Consider the following 20,293-nt stretch of genomic DNA (forward strand, 5'->3'; position numbering starts at 1 on the left):
GGAGGTTGCAGTGAGCCAATATGGCGCCACTGCACTCCAGCCTGGGCAACAGAGCAAGACTCTATCTTAGAAATAAATAAATATAAATAAATAAATAACCTAGTCTGTGCTATCTGTAACAGTAGCATAAATGGATGAAGATAAATCAACAGTTTTTTTGAAGTACTTATCTTGGACAAGACAGATAACATAGTTTTAAAAATCAATTATAGTACCTAATAGTTGTTTTTGTTTTTTTCGAGACAGGGTCTCACTCTGTCATCTAGGCTGGAGTGGTGACACAATCTCAGCTCATTGCAACCTCTGCTTCCCAGGTTCAAGCAATCCTCCAGCCTCAGCCCACCGAGTAGCTGGGATTACAGGAGCATGCCACAATGCCTGGCTAATTTTTGTATTTTTTCATAGAGACAGGGTTTCACCAGGTTGCCCAGGCTGATCTCGAACTCCTGAGCTCAAGTGATCCACCCACCTTGGCCTCCTAAAATACTGGGATTGCAGGAATGAACCACTGCACCCAGTAGTACATATAGTTCTTTAATAACTGGATTACTGTATTTATTAACTATATTACATTCTCTAGGAAAAGAATCTGAGAGATTGCCAAGGTCACCCAGAGAATCAGGCATACTACCTCTTCAGATTATTTACCCTAAACTAAACTTTTGTGAAAAAAACACACTGAGTAGGTGTGAGGAAAAAGTCAGAAGGGTTTATCCCACTTGAGATTAACGAGCAGTGTAGTTTGTCTTCGACTAAAGTGTTGATGGATAAAAGACAAAAACTGGTGTGTAAATTCAGCTTTCAGTTTGTTGAAAGGGGATTAAAAATAGAAAGGAATTCTATTTAGGTTTAGACAGTGAAAGTTGAGAAACAGAGCTTTTTTAAAGGAGTAGGCTTGAGATATTTTTTTCCTAGTGAAGAGTCCAAGTTGTGGAGCTGCCAGAATAAGCATCTTGTCTGCCTGCTTGTATTTTTGGTGTCTCGATTAATTGCATAGCTGTCCTGCATCAGCAGTTTTAAATCTATAAATTCACGGCTCTCGAGAGTTAAGATTATCCAGACACTATTTAAAGGGCCAGAGATCAAAGAAACAAAGGAGCCTCTGTATAGGGGCTATTTGAGTACTTTACTAGTCCTTAGGCACTTGGTAATTTCACAAAGTAGATACGATGTATTTGTCAAGAAAATCTCTTTCAACACATTCTCTTTGTTCCCTCTCATTATAAACAGAGTCATATTCTATGCCTCTAAAAGGGTGTAATTATTTTACATAGAACAATTCTACTTTCTATTTGCTGTATTAATTGTTGTCTCCTGTATGGAAGCTTACTTTTGATACCTTAGGTTGAAAAAACCTCAGTAGAGAGTAGAATAGTGATTACCAGAGACTGGGGAGGGAAGGAAGAGAGGTTGGTTAATGGGTACAAAAACACAACTAGATGGAAAAAATAAGTCTTAGTATCTGATAGTTCTGTAGGGAAATTATAGTTAACAATAATTCACTGCATATGTCAAAATAACTAGAAGAGAAGAATTTTAATGTTCCCAACACAAAGATAAATGTTTGAAGTGATGGATATCACAATTACTCTGATTTGATCATTACTCACTATATACATGTATCAAAATATCACAAGTACCCCCAAAATATGTACAACTATGATATGTATGTAAAATATGTACAAAAATGATATACAACAATTAAACAAATCCCAAAAGCTCAGAAGAGCATCCCTAAGACTTAAAGGATGGTAAGTATAATTCAGAGAACTTTGGAAAGAATGGAGTCTTGGAAACAATAAGTACAAGAAAACTGCATTAATAATTACCATTTAAAAATCTGCCATGCAGAAGATAACCACACACTTAAAATGACTTATCTGTTAGCTTTTATCATTTTAAATGGATTTTCCAAGACATATTTCCTATATATTTAACCAAAGGACTCTTGACATTTTTAGCATTAAATATTGGAAGGTATAATAATTTAATAATAATGTTTTGCATTTATTGTTTTATACCTTTAAAATGCTTTCACGTATGTAATTTGAGATAGATAGTGCAGGTATTATGATCATTTATAGATTGAGGAAACAGATATGAGAATTTAAGTGACATGGCCAAGGCCTCAAAACCACATTGTGAAAGGCAGGACCGGAATTCTTGTTCCAGTGTTTTGTTCTTTACTATCTATTGGTAAAAATTATATCTTTGATTAATTATAGGCATCCTCATTTTGTATTTCAGTATATGAAGATAAAACAAAAATCTTAAGAGGCTTGTTCAAGGTTACTCTGTAAGAGAATGAACAGCTATGAAAAATATACACAAACTCTGACTTGTTATTCTTTGCTGAAAATACTTGACCACAATGAATGTGAGAGTGAAGGCTGAAGAGTTGCACAGAACACATTGTCCATTACTGCTCTTCTTAAAGTTTGTCCTAGATAAAAGGTTCCCATTAAAATCCATTTCTTCTTGGCAAACACTCTAGCCTATGTGTAACTACACTTCTCCTCATGACATACTAAAAACAAAAAGAGAGAAACTTTTTTCCTGGATAAATAATAGAAATGGAGCAATTCTTTATGATGAACAAAGGTCAGGACAATTAAACTTTTACAAACAAAGTACAGTATTATTTCCATCATACAATTGCATAGTATATAACAGGTGTAAACTATTATGTGGCAAAATAATTACAATAATATTATAAGTAACATTCTATTAATCTGACTTTAAGAATTAATTTTGATGGTCTTCAGACATCTATTACATAAAAAAAATATTTTGAAATCAAAGAAACCACTATATATCCAATGAATGTTTGCCTCACTGTGTTTAAGTAATATTAGAGAATTAAAAGTAATTTGGATATTAGTACAAATTAGTAGAAATCGGTCATTATTTGTGCCACTTCAACAGCTTCCCTATGTTTAGGATATGTCTCACCATGTAAATCTTCGTCACAAGCAAAGGCTGTCCCCCATAATGAAAGCAGAAGATGTCACATACTTTCTCTGCGGTGCAGGCATGTGACCTAGGCTTTTCAGCCAGACATCTGGGTTAGACCATTGACTTAGAGCTGAGGAGACAAGCAACAGTTTTTTTCCTCTCTCTCTCCTCCCTTCCTCCTTCTCTCTCTCTTTCTCTCTCTCTCTCCTAGTGGCAGTAGAGGTTACTGCAAGCGTGAGTTCCCATTGTACAAGTGGCCAAAGGGCAAATTGTGTTGTCTAGTGCTTGATGTCTCTGATGCTAGCTGTAAGATTACCACATTATCAGTCATATTTTGCCCAGCACTTTTCAGATTTTGGCATGGAAGGATCGGAATCCTTGGAAACTACAGAGTCACCAAAAAAAACCCAGGACAGTTAGTAACACTAGCCAACTTCTTCATTGTGTCAGTTTTGTGGGTGGTTGATCGTTGCTGTTTAAGTTCAAGGCTAGTTTTAAAGCCCTCTCAACAATTCTGTGAGCTACCCGATATCTTTTTAAATTTTTGTTTTTCGAGATAAGGTCTTGCTCTGTCACCCAGGCTGGAGTGCAGTGCCATGATCACAGCTCACTGCAGCCTTGACCTCCAGGGTCAAGCGATCCTGTACCTCAGCCTCTTGAGTAGCTGGAACTACAGGCGTGCACGACCATGCCTGGCTAATTTTTAATTTTTTGTAGAGAAGGAGTCTTGCTATGTTGTGCAGGCTGGTCTTGGACTCCTGGCCTCAATGGATCCTTCCGCCTTAACCTCCCAAAGTACTGGGATTATAGGCATGAGTCACTGCATCTGGAAAAAAAAAGTTAATGGAAGTATAACTCAGTATCTGCTATGGTCTGAATGTCTGTATTCTCCCACATTCTTACATTGAAACCTAATCACCAATGTGATGGTGTTAGGAGGTGGGGCCTTTAGGAGGTGATCAGGTCATAAGAAAAGAGCCACTATGAATGAAATTAGTGCCCTTATAAAACAGGCCCCAGAAAGCTGCCTTGTCTCTTACACCATGTGAGGACACAACAAGAAGGTACCATCCTCGACTGAAGTAAGGGCCTTCATCAGACACCAAATATGCTAGTCCCTTGATTTTGGACTTCTCAGCCTCCAGAACTGTAAAAAATAAATTTTTGTTGTTTGTAAGGTACTCAGTCAATGGTATTTTGTAATAGAAACCCAAATAACAAAGACAACTGTTAATCAATTACTGTTCTGCTTAAATCAAAGAGAATCAGTCCCAATTATTCTTACCAAGAACCTTGACTGAAATAGACACCTTTGTGTATAAGCAGTTTGGTAACCTTCTACATTTCACAATGACCCTGTGAGTCATATTGGCTTAATTCAGCTTGTATAGTTATTACAGACCCTCTTTGATGTTAGTGGAACTTTTTAGCATGTTGAAACGTTCTGAAAAAGCATCAGTAATGAGTTCTTACTGTATTTTTGAAATCCTGAGGTATTTCTGATGGTTGAGACTACCATGAACCATTTTTTTCTCTGGCGATGAGACAAACAAACATTGATCGAAAGTAAAATCACTTAAAAATAAAGTTGCTGACAGAAAATCTTAGATTTTCTCCATCCCATTCCATAATCTCCAAATTTATGAATGCTTAATTATCAAGATTAAAGTCAAGGGAATAGAAGAAAGTGGTAACCTAAAAAACCCATTTAACTATTCATCTTTGGACCATATACAAAAGTTCTTTGTTGTTTTTCCTGACAAGCATCTCTCCTGAACACACCCATCTCTCACCAGCTTCACCTTCCTAACATCCTCATATTCCTGCACTTTGATTTTCCATCCTTTGGAGAGGAAACCTTCCATAAAGATATTCCTGCTCATTAAAGTGGTTGTTACAATGTTATTGCATCATCAATACATCTTTATTAAATAAAATAAAAATACTGGAAGACAAATAGAAATGAGCATCCATAATTCTGCCACTACTAACATTTTGATATTCTTTTCTGTAAACACTCATGTCTTTAATTGTATAATTTTTAAAAATTTGGGGGGGTCAAATGATGCATACTATTTCAGAACCTGCTTTATTGGTAGAATTGTGGATTTCTTTCTAGATAGATATAATTTCAAATGAGTGCACACTTTTACAACATATAGAAGTATCATAACATGTCATCATTGAGTTTTCTTTTTTCTTTTTTTTGAGATGGATTCTGGCTGTGTCACCTAGGCTGGAATGCAATGGCAGGATCTCTGCTCACCACAGCCTAAGCCTCCTGGGTTCAAGCAATTCTCCTTCCTCAGCCTCTTGAGTGGCTGGGAGTACAGGCGTGTGCCACCATGCCCAGCTAATTTTTTTGTATTTTTAGTAGAGATGAGGTGTCACCATATTGGTCAGGCTGGTCTCGAACTCCTGACCTCATGATCTGCCCGCCTCGGCCTCCCAAAGTGCTGGGATTACAGGTGTGAGCCACCACGCCTGGACCATCATTGAGTTTTTTAGGCTGAAGTGTAGTGGTGTAGTCATAGCTCACTGCAGCCACAATCTCCTGGACTCAAGTGATCCTCCAGTCTCAGCCTCCTGAGTAGCTGGGACTACAGGCACACACCACCAGGTCTGGCTAATGTTTGTGATTTTTAGTAAAAAGGAAGTCTTGTTGTGTTGCCCAGGATGGTCTTGAACTCCTGAACTCAAACAATCTTCCTGCCTTGGCTTCCCAAAGTGCTGGGGTTACATGAGTGAGCCACCACTCCCAGGCTATCAATGAATTTTGTTAAACATCGTTAGTTTTTATGAATAATACTGCCAAAATTGTGTATTTATCCTTCAATATTTTTCTGATTATTTCTCAAAAATAAATATTAGAAATCGAATTTTTATACTAGAGATATGCCCAGTTTTGAGGGTTTTCTTATATCTTGACAAATTGCCTCCCAGAAAAGTTGTGCCTTTTTTATGCTCTTACTAATGAGCTATGAGGCTGTCTACTTCTACCCTCAACAACACTATTATTCTTTTTAATTGTCATTAATTGGATAAACAAAGAGATATCTCATTGTTTTATTGATTACAATTGAGGCTAACATTTTAATGTATCTTTTGGTCTTGTATTTCTTCTTTTGTGAATTATCTGCTCCTATCAAGTGTTCGTTTTTCTTCATTGTAGATATATGAGATTAACCACTTAATTCCATCTTGATATGCAGAGAAGCAAACCCAAATTCTGAAAGTAATTATCATCCCCTTCATGAATTGACATTATTTGGTTTGTCATCATCATCTAGCCATTTGGTTTTTACAAATTATTTCCTCCCTGAAATAGCTTTCTAGTTGATTTTCACTCTTTTACTTCATTCTCAAGAAGTGTTTAGATTTTCAAAATTTATTTTCTTTTACTCCTAAAAGTACCATACTCAGAGTGAATTATTTATTTTAAATATGGATGCTTGGAAATGCATACCTTGAATAGGAAGGAATTAAGTAGGTGGTACCAAAATGCAATTTATCTAATTAATCTGTTTTTTCTTTAGGTTAAATATATTTTCTCCTTTTCAAAAAGAAAAAAATTACATCTTTTGTCTTTTTATTTATTTGTTTATTTATTTATTTTATTTACTTAGAGATGGGGGTCTCACTTTGTTGCCCAGACTGGTCTCAAACTCCTGGGCTCAAATGATCCTCCTGCCTCAGCCTGACAAAGTGCTGGGACTACAGGCATGAGCCACTGTGCCCAGCTTTTCTTCTATTTAAAGAATATGTAAACTATTAAATAAAAATACTTATGATGCTGGCATTTGTCACAAGGTGGGAGTTTAGAGGAAGTGCAATCAGTATCTCTGCAGCAGTATTTGCTGCCTGTTTCCTAACTGCTTCGCTGTTTTTTGCTGACCTTCATGTCCAATATTACCTCAAAATCCATCATCACCCTCTTCTAAAGCCTACCCACTGGGCATTGCTGGAGGCTGTTAATATCAATCACACCAGAGTAAGGAGAGAAACTCTTCAGGGGTTCTTGTTGGCTTCCATATCTTAGCTCTATTTTTAACTCCCTGCAATCAACGTTAATGACATTAGACATTTGCTTAATCTCAGTGTACCCTTTCCTTGGCTCATTCCTCTCACACCTTAGAACCTTTTCCCAAGCTACACCCTATGCTGTGAGTGACCATATGCTCTTTATTTTCTGGAGAGTCTCAATTTCAGATATTCTGTCTTGTTGCCAAATCAGCTGCCAAGCCATATGCTTCATATTTTCTTTGGGGAAATATATTCACCTACTTATGCTTCAGTTCCTTGAACTCTGCTCATGAAGATTTTTATTAGTTTTACATAATAGTTTATGAAAACTTTTTATTAGCTCAAAATGTAGCTCAGATGTCTTTTCCCTTGGGAAACCTTCCTTCGCAGTCCTCCTCCCCGAGATGATACTCTCACCGATTAGGATTTCCTTCCTTGGTAGGGTTGGGAAAAGTGAAGGTGAAAGGGGTTGCTCCACATCTGTTATGGGTTTACCCACCTGTACTCTGCTGCTCAGGATGGCTTCTCTGCCCAGTTAAAGGATACGCTTCATTTTTCTGCTGCAAATGGTTTGAGCCATAGACTGTAGTCTACATCTTCCTCCCCTCTCCTGGTAGTCGATGGATCTGAGTATCTTCAGCAGCACATTGCCTCACCTTGCACACTTTAGTCTAGAATAATACCACAGGGAAGGGATAAGGCTCCTGGTGGGCTTTACACTGTGAGTCCAGTTGCATAGTTTAGAGCCTGGGGAAGGGTTTTGGCAGGCTAAGGATCTGGGAGACAATTATTGGATGAGGCACATATATACACATTGATCTCCCAAGGACAGACATCAATTTTCAGAGCAGAATTAATAAGGAGGAAAATAATCATTTTCCTAACTATTCTATATAACACAGCCCTGGTATGCAATGAAGTTAGAGCTTTACATTATAATGTGAACAGCATTAGGCCTTTAATTCATTTTCCCCCCTCCTCTTTTGCTTTTATATTATATTTTTATTTATTTAATTTAGTTTTTTGAGACGGAGTCTCCGTCTGTCACCCAGGCTGGAGTGTGGTGGTGTGATCTCAGCTCACTGCAACCTCCGCCCCCCGGGTTCAAGAAATTCTCCTGCCTCAGCCTCCCTAGTAGCTGGGATTACAGGTGTTGCACTACCATGCCCAGCTACTTTTTGTATTTTTAGTAGATGTGGGGTTTTGCCATGTTGGCCAGGTTTGTCTCAAACTCCTGACCTCAAGTGATCTGCCCACTTCACCCTCCCAAAGTGCTGGGCTTAGAGGCATGAGCCATCATGCCCGGCCTTCTTTTGCTTTTAAATAGGAAAGTCCAGGCCAACTGAAAATTTTAAAATGGGCCAATTACTGACCCTAATTTCCCCCTAATAAATGAAAATATGATATAAACTGTGGCCCTTCTCTTCAAGAAAAGATATACCCAGTCAATGTACAAATAATTTTACTTAGTTTCAGGTCATACACACACCTTTCTAGAAGATTTCTGCATTTTACAATAATTCCTATCATATTTATATTTGTGCTAGGCACTGGGAAAATAGACATTAATCAAAGAATCATATAGACCAATGTAAAATTACCATTGTAATGTTAGATCCATAATAGGTTGAGTTACTTTAGGCAGAGAGGTCCCAGAAAGTTTCTCTAGTGAAAGGATGATTGAGGTAGAGTCAGCCAGAAGGACAGAGAGAGTCCAGAGAGAAGAAACTGCATGTTCAAAAGCCCTGTGACTGGGAGAAGTAAGCACATTTAGGGAATGGAAAGGCCATTGTGGCTGAAACACAGAGAATAAGGGGGAGAACTAGTGAAACATATTGGAGAGAGAGGCAGGGGTCAACTTATAAAGGTCCTTGTAGATCATATTAGGAAATTTGGTCTTAATTCTAATAGTTTTGGGCACTTTCTTGGTAGAAGGTTGATATCTGGCTGTGGGTTTTTGTTTGTTTGTTTTTGTTTTTTTGAGACAGAGTTTCACTCTCGTCGCCCAGGCTGGAGCGCAATGGTGCAATCTCAGCTCACTACAACCTCTGCCTCCCAGGTTCAGACTATTCTCCTGTCTCAGACTCATGAGTAGCTGGGACTACAGGCATGCACCACCATGCCAAGGTAATTTTGTATCTTTAGTAGAGATGGAGTTTTGCAACGTTGGCCAGGCTGGTCTAGAACTCCTGACCTCAGGTGATGCGCCTGCCTTGGCCTTCCAAAGTCCTGGGATTACAGGTGTGAGCCACCTTGCCTGACCCTGGCTTTGGTTTTTACTATAACACTTTGGCTATCACATGAAGAATGAGTTATAGCGAAGCAAGAATGACTAAAAAGAGATCAATTAGACACTATGGCTAGCCCAGGTAAGAGAGAATGGTAACTTGAAGTAGAGAGATGGCAGTGGAGGAAAAGAGAAATGTCTGGGTTTAAGGAATAATCAAGAAGTGAATTGATAGAACTGAGAGATAAACTGAAAAATGAGAGAACAGGTGAGAGAGAGAGGAAAATGTAAAGAGTACTGTCTAGGTTTTGGGCTACCATAACAGTTTAAATAGTGGTGTCATTCAGAGAGATGAAGCATGCTAACAGAGGACCTAGTTTTGGTGGGGAAGATTTTGGGTTCATTTTGCACCTGTTGAATTTGAGATGTCACTAATTCTTTCAATTGAAGTGTGCATTAGTGTGCTAGGGTTGCCATAACAAAATACCATAGACTAGGTGATTTTAACTACAGACATTTATTTTCTCATAGTTCTGGAGGCTGGAAGTCTAAGATCAAGGTACCACCAACAGGCTTCTGGTGAGGTCTCTCTTCCTGGTTTGCACATAGTTGTCCTCTTGTGGTGTCTTCATAAGGCCTTTTTTTCTGTGTGCAGGTGAGACACACACAGAGAGAGAGAGAGAGAGAGAGAGAGAGAGAGGTGCATGAGCATGCACTGTGGGGTTTCTTCCTCTTGTAATGACACCAGTCCTATTGGATTAGGAACCCACCCTTAGGACCTCATTTAACCTTAATTACCTCCCTGAAGACCATATCTCAAAATACAGTCACATTGGGGGTTAAGGCTTCAACATATGAATTTGGGGTGGGGGAGACACCACTGAATAGTCAATGTGCAGTCCATACAAACTGTATTCCATAGTTGATAAAGTCATAGACATTCAAGTCAAACAAAACTGGATTTAAAAACTTGGCTACCTGGGAGGCTGAGGTGGGAGGATTGCTTGAGCCCAGGAGTTTGAGGCTGCAGTGAGCTATCATTGTACCACTGCACTCCAAGTATGGGTGATAGAGCAAGAGGCTGTTTCTAAAAAACAAAACAAATTCTGGTGAGAATGCGAAGGAAAAGGAACTCTTGTCAGCAGGAATGTAAATTAGTGTAACCACTATGGAGAGCAGTTTGGAGGATCCTCAAAAAACTAAAAATAGAGCTACTGTATGATCCAGCAATCCCACTGCTAGGCATATACATACTCAAAAGAAAGAAAATCAGTACATCAAAGAGATATCTGCACTCCTATGTTCATTGCAGCACTATTCATAATAGCTAAGATTTGAAAGCAATGTAAGTGCCCATCAACAGATGAATAGATAAAGAAAATGTGGTCCTCATACACAATGAAGTACTATTCACTCATGAAAAAGAATGAAATCCTGTCATTTGCAACAACATGGATGAAACTGGAGGTCATTAAGTGAAATAAGCCAGGCATAGAAAGACAGACTTCACATATTCTCACTTATCTGTGGGAGCTAAAAATTAAAACAACTGAACTCATGGAGATAGAGAGTAGAATGATAGTTACCAGAAGCTGGGGAGCATTGTGGGGGAATGTAGGGGAAGTAGAGATGATTAATGGGTACAAAAAATAGTTAGAAACCATATTAGTCAATTATCACACTACTATAAATACCTGAGACTGGGTAATTTATAAAGAAAAGAGGTTTTTTTTTTTGAGACGGAGTCTCGCTCTGTCACCCAGGCTGGAGTGCGGTGGCCGGATCTCAGCTCACTGCAAGCTCTGCCTCCCGGGTTCACGCCATTCTCCTGCCTCAGCCTCCCGAGTAGCTGGGACTATAGGCGCCCGTCACCTCGCCCGGCTAGTTTTTTGTATTTTTTAGTAGAGACGGGGTTTCACCGTGTTAGCCAGGATGGTCTCGATCTCCTGACCTCGTGATCCGCCCGTCTCGGCCTCCCAAAGTGCTGGGATTACAGGCGTGAGCCACCGCGCCCGGCCCAGAAAAGAGGTTTAATTGGCTCATACTTCTGTAGGCTGTATAGGAGGCATAGTGGCTTCTCTTTGGCTTCTGGGGAGGCCTCTGGAAACTTGCAATCATGGCAGAGGGTGAAAATGAAGCAGGCATGTCTTACATGGACAGAGCGGGAGGAAGAGAGAGAGGGGCAGAGGTTCTACACACCTTTAAACAACCAGATCTCACGAGAACTCTATCATGGGAACAGCACTAGGGTGATGGTGCTAAACCATTTATAAGAAACTGCCCCCATGATCCAGTCACCTCCCACCAGGCCCCACCTCCAACAATGGGGATTACAATCTGACATGAGATTTGGGCCAAACCATATTGGAAACAATGAATAAGATCTAGTATTTGATAGCACAATGGGGTGACCTGAGTTGATAATTTAATTCTACATTTTAAAATAACTAAAATAGTATAATTGGATTGTTTGTAATACAAAGGATAAACACTTGAGGTGATGGATATTCCCTGATATGGTTTGGATCTGTGTCCCCACTCAAATCTCATGTTGAATTATAGTCCCCAGTGTTGGGGGTGGGGCCTGGTGGGAGGTGATTGGATCATGGGAGCAGTTTCTAATGGTTTAGCACCATCTGCCTTTGGTACTGTATAGTGAGTTCTCACAAGATCTAGTTGTTTAAAAATGTGTAGCACCTTCCCCCACCTTCTTCCTGCTCTGGTCATGTGAGGTGCTCACTCCCCCTTTACCTTCTGCCATGATTGTAAGTTTTCTAAGGCCTCCCCAGAAGACAAGCAGATGCCAGCCACTATGCTTCCCATACAGCCTGCAGAACTGTGAGCAAATTAAACCTCTTTTCTTTATAAATTACCCTGTCTCGGGTATTTATTTAGAGCAGTGACAACAGACTAATATGGAAAGGTGGTACCAGGAGTCACGTATTGCTATAAAGATACCTGAAAATGTGAAGCAGCTTTGGAACTGGGTAACAGGCAGAGATTGGAACAGTTTGCTAGGCTTAGAAGAAGACAGGAAGATGAGGAAAAGTTTAAAAACTTCCTGAAGACTGGTTGAATGGTTGTGGTCAAAATACTGGTAGTGATCAATGGTTGTGGTCAAAATGCTGGACAGTGAAGGCCAGGCTGAGGGTTTCCAGATAGAAATGAGGAACTTATTGGGAACTGGAGCAAAGGTCACTTTTGTTATACTTTAGCAAAGAACTTGGAGGCATTGTGGCCCTGCCCTAGAGATCTATGAAACTTTGAACTTAAGAGTGATGATATTCAGGGTATCTGGAGGAAGAAATTTCTAAGCAGTAAAGCATTCTAGATTTGGCCTGGCTGCGTCTAACAGCCTATGCTCATATGTATGAGCAAAGAAATGACATTAAACTGGAACTTATGTTTAAAAGGGAAGTAGAAAGTAAAAGTTGGGAAAATTTGCAGACTGGCCATGTGGTAGAAAAGAAGAGCCTATTTTCTGGGGAGGAATTCAAGCAGGCTGCAGAAATTTGCAAAAGTGAAAGGAAAGCAAATGCTGATAGCCAAGACAATGGGAAAAGGCCTGGAAGGCTTTCATACATCTTTGTGGCAGCCCTTCCTACCACAGGCCCAGAGACCTAGGAGGGAAGAATAGTTTTTGAGCCAGGTTCAGGGCCCAACCATTCTGCAAAGCCTTGGGACACTGCTCCTTGTATCCCAGCTGCTCCAGGTCCCGCCTCGGCGCAAAGGGACCTAGGTACAGCTCAGGCATCTGCTTCAAAATGTGTAATCCATAGCTTTGGTGGCTTTCATGTGGTGTTAAGCCTGTGGGTGCACAGAATGCAAGAGTTGAGGCTTGGGAGCCTCTGCCTAGATTTCAGAGGATGTATGGGAAAGCTTGGATATTCAGACAGAAGCCTGCTGCAGTGGTAGAGCCCTAACAGAGAACCTCTACTGGGACAGTGGAGAGGGGAAATGTGGGGTTAGAGCTCCCACATTAAGTCTCCACTGGGGCACTGCCTAGTGGAGCTGTGAGAAGAGGGCCATTTTCCTTCAGATCCCAGAATGGTAGATCCACTGGCAGCTTGCACCCTGTGTCTGGAAAAGTCAGAGGCACTCAACATCAGACCCTGAGAACAGCTGTGTGGGCTAAACCCTGCAAAGCCACAGGGGTGAAGCTGCCCATGACTTTGGGAGTCCACCCCTCACACCAGTGTGCTCTGGATGTGGGACACAGAGTAAAAAGATATTATTTTGGAACTTTAATATTTAATGACTTCCCTGCTGGGTTTTGGACTCGTACGAGGCCTGTAGCCCCTTTCTTTTGGCTGATCTCTCCCTTTTGGAATAGGAGTATTTACCCAATGCATGTACTTCCATTGTATCTTGGGAGTAACTAACTTGTTTTTGATTTTACAGGCTCATAGGTGGAAGGGACTTGCCTTGTCTTAGATGAGACTTTGGACTTTTGAGTTAATGCTGAAATGAGTTAAGACTTTGGGGGATGGTTGAGAAGGGATGACTGTATTTTGCAATGTGAGATGGACATGAGATTTGAAAGGGCCAAAGGAAGAATGATATGATTTGGATCTATGTCCCCACCCAAATCTCATGTCAAATTGTAATCCCCAATGGTGAAGGTGGAGCCTGGCGGGAGGTGACTGGCTCATGGGGGCAGTTTCTTTTCCTTTTTTAAAAAACTTTTTCTTTTACATTAAGTTCCAGGATACAAGTGCAGAATATATGCAGGTTTGTTACATAGGTATACATGTGCCATGGTGGTTTGCTGTACCTATTGACCCATCCTCTAAGTTCTCTCCCCTTGCCCCATACCCCCAACAGACCCTGGTGTGTGTTGTTCCTTTCCCTGTGTCCATGTGTCCATGTTTTCTCATTGACCAACTCCCACTTATGAGTAAGAACATGCAGTGTTTGGTTTTCTATTCCTGTGTTAGTTTGCTGAGGAAGATGGCTTCCAGCTTCATCTATGTCCCCTCAAAGGGCATGATCTTATTCCTTTTAATGGCTGCTTAGTATTCGATAGTATATATGTACCACATTTTCTTTATCCAGTCTATCATTGATGGGCATTTGGGTTGGTTCCATGACTTTGCTATGGTAAATAGTGCTGCAATAAACATATGTGTGCATATGTTTTTATAGCAGAATGATTTATATTCCTTTGGGTATTGACCCAGTAATGGAATTGCTGGGTCAAATGGTATTTCTGGTTCTAGATCCTTGAGGAATCGCCATACTGTCTTCATGATGGTTGAACTAATTTACATTCCTGTCAACAGTATAAAAGCATTCCTATTTCTCCACAACTTTGCCAACCACTATTGTTTCTTGCCTTTTTAATAATCACCATTCTGACTGGCATGAGATGGTATCTCATTGTGGTTTTGTTTTGCATTTCTCTAATGATCATTGATGTTGAGCTTTTTTTCATATGTTTGTTGGATTAATAAAAATCTTCTTTTGAGAAGTGTCTGTTTATAACCCTTGCCCACTTTTTGATAGGGTTGTTTGTTTTTTTTCTTGTAAATTTGTTTTAATTCCTTGTAAATTCTGGATATTAGACTTTTGTCAGATGGGTAAATTGCAGAATTTTTCTCCCATTCTGTAGGTTGACTGTTCACTCTGATGATAGTTTATTTTGCTGTGCAGAAGCTCTTTAGTTTAATTAGATCCCATTTGTCAATTGTGGCTTTTGTTGCAATTGCTTTTGGCATTTTTGTCATGAAGTTTTGCCCATGCCTATGTCATAAGTGGTATTACCTACGTTTCCTTCACGGGTTTTTATGGTTTTGGGTTTTACATTTAAGTCTTTAGTCCATCTTGAGTTAATTTTTGTATAAGGTGAAAGGAAGGGGTCCAGTTTGAATTTTCTGCATATGGGTAGCCAGTTTTCCCAGCACCATTTATTGAATAGGAGATCCTTTCCCCATTGCTTGTTTTTGTCAGGTTTGTTGAAGATCAGATGGCTGTAGATGTATGATGTTATTTCTGAGGTCTCTGTTCTGTTCCATTGGTCTATATGTCTGTTTTGGTGCCAGTACCATGCTGTTTTGGTTACTGTAGCCTTGTAGTATAGTTTGAAGTCAGGTAGCATGATGCCTCCAGCTTTGTTCTTTTGGCCTAGGATTGTCTTGTCTATACAGGGACTTCATTGATTCCATATGAAATTTACAGTAGTTTTTATCTAATTCTGTGAAGAATGTCAATGGTAATTTGATGGGGATAGCATTGAATCTATACATTACTTTGGGCAGTATGGCCATTTTCAAGATATGGACTCTTCCTATCCATGAGGTTGGAATGTTTTTCCAATTGTTTGTGTCCTCTCTTATTTCCTTGAGCAGTCGTTTGTAGTTCTCCTTGAAAAGGTCCTTCACATCTCTTGTTAGCTGTATTCCTAGGTATTTTATCCTCTTTGTAGCAATTGTGAATAGGAATTCATTCACGATTTGGCTCTCTGCTTGTCTATTATTGGTGTAAAGGAATGCTTGTGATTTTTGCACATTGATTTTGTATCTTGAGGCTTTGCTGAATTTGCTTATCAGTTTAAGGAAGTTTTGGGCTGAGATGATGGGGTTTTCTAAAGATACAATCATGTCATCTGCAAACAGAAACAATTTGACTTCCTCTCCTCCTATTTGAATACACTTTATTTCTTTCTCTTTTCTGATTGCCCTAGCCAGAACTTTCAATACTACGTTGAATAAGAGTTGTGAGAGCAGACATTCTTGTCTTGTACTGGTTTTTAAAGGGAATGCTTCCAGCTTTTGTCCATTCAATATGATATTGGCTGTGGGTTTGCCAAAAATAGCTCTTATTATTTTGACATATGTTCCATCAATACCTAGTTTATTGAGAGCTTTTAACATGAAGGGATGTTGACTTTTATCGAAGGCCTTTTCTGCATCTACTGAGATAATCACATGGTTTTTGTCATTGGTTCTGTTTATATGATGGATTATGTTTATTGATTTGCACATGTTGAACCAGCCTTGCATCCCAGGGATGAAGCCAACTCGATCATGGTGGATAAGCTTTTTGATGTGCTGCTGGATTTGGTTTGCCAGTATTTTATTGAGGATTTTCACATCGATGTTCATTGGGGATATTGGCTCAAAGTTTTCTTTCTTGTGTCTCTTCCTGGTTTTGGTATCAGAATGATGCTGGCTTCATAAAATGAGTTAGGGAGGAGTCCCTACTTTTCAATTATTTGGAATAATTTCAGAAGGAATGGTACCAGCTCATCTTTGTACCTCTGGTAGAATTTGGCTGTGAATCCGTCTGGTCCTCGGTTTTTTTTTTTTTGGTTGGTAGGCTGTTAATTACTGCCTCAATTTCAGAACTTGTTATTGGTCTACTCAGGGATTGAACTTCTCCTAGTTTAGTCTTGGGAGGGTGTATGTGTCCAGGAATTTATCCATTTCTTCTAGATTTTCTAGTTTATTTGTATAGAGGTGTCTATGGCATTCTCTGATAGTAGTTTGTATTTCCATGGGGTCAGTGGTGATATCCCTTTTATCATTTTTTATTGTACCTATTTGATGCTTCTCTCTTTTCTTCTTTATTAATTGAGCTAGCAGTCTATTTTGTTAATTTTTTCAAAAAATCAGCTCCTGGATTCATTGATTTTTTGGAGGGTTTTTCATGTCTCTATCCCTTTAATTCTGCTTTGATTTTAGTTATTTCTTGTCTTCTGCTAGCTTTTGGATTAGTTTGCTCTTGCCTCTCTAGCTTTTTTTTTTTCCTTTTTTTTGAGACAGAGTCTCGCTCTGTCGCCCAGGCTGGAGTGCAGTGGCATGATCTCGGCACACTGCAAGCTCTGCCTCCCAGGTTCACGCCATTCTCCTGCCTCAGCCCCCCGAGTAGCTGGGACTACAGGCACCTGCCACCACACCCAGCTAAGTTTTTGTATTTTTAGTAGAGATGGGGTTTCACCGTGTTAGCCAGGATGGTCTTGATCTCCTGACCTCGTGATCCGCCCACCTCGGCCTCCCAAAGTGCTGGGATTACATGTGTGAGCCACCATGCCTGGCCCTCTCTAGCTCTTTTAATTGTGATGTTAGGGTGTCAATTTGAGATCTTTCAAGTTTTCTCACGTGGGTATTTAGTGCTATAAATTTCCCTCTTAACACCGCTTTAGCTGTAGCCCAGAGATTCTGGTACATTATCTCTTTGTTTTCATTGCTTTCAAATAACTTTTCGATTTTTGCCTTAATTTCATTATTTACCCAGCAGTCATTCAGGAGCAGGTTGTCCAATTTCCATATAATTGTGTGGTTTTGAGTGAGTTTCTTTATCCTGAGTTCAAATTTGATTGCACTGTGGTCTGAGAAACTGCTTGTTATGATTTCAGTTCTTTTGCATTTGCTGAGGAGTGTTTTAATTCCAATTATGTGGTTGATTTTAGAATAAGTGCCATGTAGCACTGAGAAGAGTGTATATTCTGTTGATTTGGGGTGAGGAGTTCTGTAGATGTCTATTAGTTCCACTTGATCCAGAGCTGAGTTCAAGTCCTGAATATCTTTGTTAATTTTCTGTCTTATTGATCTGTCTAATATTGACAGTGGGGTGTTATAGTCTCCCACTATCATTGTGTGGGAGTCTAAGTCTCCTTGTAGGTCTCTGAGAACTTGCTCTATGAATCTGGGTGCTCCTGTATTGGGTGCATATATATTTAGAACAGTTAGCTCTTTTGTTGAATCATTCCCTTTACCATTATGTAATGCTCTTGTCTTTTTTTTTTTTTTTTAATCTTTGTTGATTTAAAGTCTGTTTTTTCAGAGACTAGGATTGTAACCCTTGCTTTTTTTTCTTTTTTTTTCTTTTTTTTTTGCCTCACATTTGCTTGTTGAATTTTCTTCCATCCCTTTATTTTGAGCCTATGTATGTCTTGCACATGAGATGGGTCTCCTGAATACAGCACACTGATGGATCTTGACTCTTTATCCAATTTGCCAGCCTGTGTCTTTTAATTGGGGCATTTAGCCCATTTACATTTAAAGTTAGTATTATTATGTGTAAATCTGATTCTGTCATCATGATGCTATCTGGTTATTTTGCACACTAGTTGATGCAGTTTCTTCATAGTGTCATTGGTCTTTATATTTTGATGTGTTTTTTGCAATGGATGGTAGCAGTTTTTCCTTAGCTTCTTCATATTGAATTAGAACATGCTCCTTTAGCTCAGCATAGTTTTTTATTACCCATCTTCTGAAGCCTACTTCTGTCAATTCATCCATCTCATCCTCTGTCCAGTTCTGCTCCCTTTCTGGAGAGACAATGCAATCATTTGGAGGTGAAGAGGCACTCTGGCCTTTTGGGTTTTCCGTGTTTTTTTTTTGTTGTTGTTGTTGATTCTTTCTCATCTTCATGAGTTTGTCTAGTTTCGATCTTTGAGGCTGCTGATCCTTGGATGGGGTTTTTGTGGGAGCTTTTTGCTGTTGTTACTGTTTGTTTTTCTTTCAATGGTCAGGTTCCTCTTCTGTAGGGATACTGCAATTTGCCGGGTGGCGGGGGGCTCCACTTCAGGCCCTATTCTTCTGGTTTGTTCTTGTGCCTGGAGATGTCACTCAAGGAGGAGAACAGCAAAGATGGGTGCCTGCTCCTTCTTCTGGGACCTCTGACCTCAAGGGGCACCAACTTGATGCCAGTAGGAGCACTCCTGTATAGGGTGTCTGACAACCCCTGCTGGAGGGTCTCACCCAGTTGGGTGGCATGGGGAACAGGATCTGTTTAATGAAGCACTTTGTCCCTTGGTGGAGGGGTGTGCTTTGCTGGGGGGAAACCCACTCCTCTGGGCTGCCTGGACTCCTCAGAACTACCAGTAGGAAAGGCTAAGTCTGCTGGTCCAGAGACTGTGGCCTCCTCCCCCTAGGGGCTCAGGCCCAGGGAGATGCGGGTAATGTCCTTGAGCCTCTGGCTGGAGTTATTGGAGTCCCTGCAGGGAAGCCCTGCCCAGTGAGGAAGGATGAATCAGGGTCAGGCCTGAAGAGGCACTCTGGACACAGTCTGCCACAGTCAGTGTGTTGAGCTGTGGGGGACATATCTTGGGACCAAGCTGTCCAGACTTCCTGGCCCCAGCAGGGGAAAAGTGTGGCCTGGAGCCATAGAGATGGCTGCCATCCTTCCCCTGCCCAGGGAGCTCAGTGTGTCAGGCAGTTGTGAGTCCCAGTGCTGGCTGCTGCCCCTCCCACAAGGAGCTCAAATGGCTTAGACAGCAGGCAGCTGCAGCCCTGGTGCTGGTCGCCCCTCCCGCCAGGAGCTTGGTAGGCTTAAGCAGGTTCCAGCTAAGAGGCTATTGAGAATATGTGCGGCTCTGGGGTTGGGATGCTAGGCCCCAGTGGTATGGGTTTGTGAGTGAAATCTACTGATCTGTGGGCCGCACAGGTCTGTGGAAAAAGCACGGTTTCCCTGGCTGGGTACCATGCTCACTCACCACCTCCCTTGGCTCTGGGGTGGGGGCTCCTCCGCCCTGTGTGGCTCTCAGGTGGGCCACTGCACCACACTGCTCTTGTTTCCTCTCCGTGGGTCATGCCAGTCCCCTAGTCCATTTTGATGAGAGCTTGGATACCTTGGTTGCTCGTGAAGGATTCACATGCTTATTATGGTCCTTTTTGATGGGAGCCTCCAATCACCGCTGCTTCTAGTCGGCCATCTTGGCCCCGATGGGGGCAGTTTCTAATGGCTTAGCACCATCGCCTCTTTGTACTGTATAGTGATTTGGTTCTCACAAGATCTGGTTGTTTGAAAGTGTGTAGCACCTCCCCGACTTCCTCCCGCTCTAGCCATGTGAGGCGCTTACTCCTCCTTTGCCTTCTGCCATGATTGTAAGTTTTCTGAGGCCTCTCCAGAAATTCAGCAGATGCCAGCTGCTATGCTTCCTGTACAACCTACAGGACTGTGAGCCAAATAAACCTCTTTTCTTTATAAATTATTCAGTCTCAGGTATTTATTCATAGCAGAGTGAGAATGAACTGATACACTCCTTCAAAAAAATAAGTTAATAAGTTAATTGAACAACAACAAAAAATTGGCTACCACAGCCCAAAAAGTACACCAGCAAGTACACAGATAAAAACATTTGAC

The 20,293-nt window shown here is 40.6% G+C and overlaps 2 long non-coding RNA genes across 2 annotated transcripts in view; both read right to left on the reverse strand.

Moving 5' to 3' along the window:
• Positions 1 to 1,517: 1,517 nt before the first annotated feature.
• Positions 1,518 to 20,293, reverse strand: part of LOC144340465 (uncharacterized) — a 47,682-nt gene continuing 28,906 nt past the window's right edge. Inside the window, exons 2-3 of the long non-coding RNA XR_013416578.1 lie at positions 7,478 to 7,649; positions 1,518 to 3,781 (exon numbers count right to left, since the gene is read on the reverse strand). This is a non-coding gene — a long non-coding RNA (uncharacterized LOC144340465). The remainder of the gene's footprint in view (positions 3,782 to 7,477; positions 7,650 to 20,293) is intronic.
• The window catches only part of LOC144340464 (uncharacterized), a 39,346-nt gene continuing 28,759 nt past the window's right edge, over positions 9,707 to 20,293 (reverse strand). Inside the window, exon 2 of the long non-coding RNA XR_013416577.1 lies at positions 9,707 to 9,850. This is a non-coding gene — a long non-coding RNA (uncharacterized LOC144340464). The remainder of the gene's footprint in view (positions 9,851 to 20,293) is intronic.

Source organism: Macaca mulatta, chromosome 1 (assembly GCF_049350105.2).
Source record: "Macaca mulatta isolate MMU2019108-1 chromosome 1, T2T-MMU8v2.0, whole genome shotgun sequence".
Lineage (NCBI taxonomy): Eukaryota > Metazoa > Chordata > Mammalia > Primates > Cercopithecidae > Macaca > Macaca mulatta.